The sequence below is a fragment of the Notothenia coriiceps genome, unplaced genomic scaffold (genome assembly GCF_000735185.1).
Source record: "Notothenia coriiceps isolate Sejong01 unplaced genomic scaffold, NC01 NC01_scaffold00020101, whole genome shotgun sequence".
Classification (NCBI taxonomy): Eukaryota; Metazoa; Chordata; class Actinopteri; order Perciformes; family Nototheniidae; genus Notothenia; species Notothenia coriiceps.
This window is the reverse complement of record NW_011352802.1, coordinates 39,363-41,823: the sequence shown is the minus strand read 5'-3', so window position 1 is coordinate 41,823 and position 2,461 is coordinate 39,363.

The window sequence follows — 2,461 nt, the reverse complement described above, 5'->3', positions numbered from 1 at the left end:
TTATTCACAGTTTTACGACACATTTTAATTTTTTTTAATTATCTTTTAAATTGACAAACTTCATATGTGTACTTCGTGGCACAATTCAAACGGAATCGAAAGATAATCTTTCTCTCCCCATTGACTTTTTTTCCGAAATAAGGTCCCATGGAGGTCCCCCGGAAAGGGAGGGACTTCGCCTCTATTGCTCTACTGCTAAGCTAAATGCGGCTAATGTTCGACGTGATGACATTTAATAGTCTCTCTCATTCAGACACTGAGTAACCCCTGTTTATGGCACGTAGACGCTTCATATACATTCATAATTTGGGTATTTACTGACCTATTTTATGTCGTACAACAACATAATCAACCAGATCTCTTCAGCTTGGGTTAACCACAGACATTATTTCAGGCATCAAACCAAAAAGACGTTCAGAAAATCCATTGATTAAGAAATGAGTTAGCATTTTTCCATGTCCGGTTCCCTCGATTTCTACGTTTTCTGACTCATTCCTGCACCACTGTTTTGAAGTTTGTAGCAGCCAGTCACCAAAACCAATCTCTTTCCCACTAGTTATGCAGCTTAGTGTCACTCCTTATATAACTTGAGTTAAAGAGAATAAGGGAGATGCACAAAACAAAAATTCCAATTCCCGCCTGTTTTGCACGTCTTCTGGGGGTCGAGGGCTTTTGATAACGAAGCATTTCAACTCTCAACATACCCTTGCAAACTGATGCATGTAAAGGGCAACTTGCAGAGGAAAGAAACATGACCATAAATGTGTATCTGTTAAGCAAATTAAAATGCAAAAATCCATCAAGAATCCTTAGTGTAAGTAGAAGCAAAGCAATATGGTTCCCACGGGTCCTTGAGCTCTTACCTTTTTATATGGCTGCCTAGTAGAATAAACCACAGTACAGACACTTATTTATTTTAACTTAAACCATCACATTGGCATAGCCTGCAAGTAGCATATCTAATATCTTATACTAAAGGGAAAACTGTCAATATTCACAAGATGTATGGAATTCATATTTTTTTAGCGGCACTTGAAAGAGAAAATGTATGAAATATGACGAATCTGTAATTATTTTTTTTACTAAAAGTCCATGTTTTTGCAAAACTTCTGCTCCTTTTCCTTCATCCTTTCTTCTGTACATCCACTCATACATCCATTTTTTGTATTTTAGAGTTTATTAGAGTTTAATCAGTAGCATTGCAAACCCTTTAGTCCTTCACTCATCTGAATGTTTGCATGATGAACTGCATTCAAAGTTGGTTATTAAGCTACTTATGAAAGCCATAAAAGGACAGGAATATCTAATACCACTCCATACATCTTTTATTCTCTTTAAAGAACTCAATTTCCCAGAAGGCATTGCAGTTCAATCAAGCTTTCACACATAAACAGCCATAGAGCACTGACTGATATTCAATATATTTTTCAAAATGTCCCTAAAATGTGTGTCTGTGTGTCGGATTTCTTGATATCGAATGACACCGTTAATATATTGTACACCATGGTGTCTTCATGTATATGCTGATTTCATTTTTAAATCTATTTTTAAACTGTTGAATAAAATGTAGTGTGGAAAAAGGATTGTCTTGTATTACTTCTTCCTGAATAAAAAAGTCTAAAATAAGTTAAGATGATCCTGTAAAGTGGCTAAACAGAAATATATTTATGTATACCACAAGATGGCGCTCTGCTCTTGTGTATATTCTTAAATGAACTGAGTGCTAGGAGCGTATTCAGATCAATGAAACACACACAGCCTTGTTTGGTTGTACCTTCCAACAAATGCAGGTATGAATCACATCATGTACAGTGTGGGTGATCCTTGAAAGCAGCGTTGTATGGACCAATATGGATATTATTTTACATAAAGACACATTTTTGCATCTTAATTAGGGCTGAACACCAGAATTATAGCTTAATAGCTGAGAAAATTGCTCTTAGACCTTGTCAAAATAAGGGTGTGGACATAGTAGTTTCAATCAAAGGTGGCTTTATGGCCAGATGAATGTCCCTATCTGCTAAACTGTTCCAATGCAGCTAAATTAAATTTTCAGTTGAAGATGGAAGCTGGGGTGGAAGCTGGGACGGAAGCTGAGGTGGAAGCTGGTGTGGAAGCTGGGGTGGAAGCTGGGATGGAAGCTGGGGTGGAAGCTGGTGTGGAAGCTGGGGTGGAAGCTGGTGTGGAAGCTGGGGTGGAAGCTGAGGTGGAAGCTTGGGTGGTGGTGGTGGGGTGGAAGCTGGGATGGAAGCTGGGGTGGAAGCTGGGGTGGAAGCTTGGGTGGAAGCTGGGGTGGAAACTGGGGTGGAAGCTGGGGTGGAAGCTGGGGTGGTGGTGGGGTGGAAGCTGTGGAAGCTGGGGTGGTACTGCGGTGGAGCTGGGGGTGGAAGCATGAACATGAACGCAGCAATAGCAAGTGAACACAGCAGCAGCAGCATAGCGAGGCAGAGGCAGGAAGACC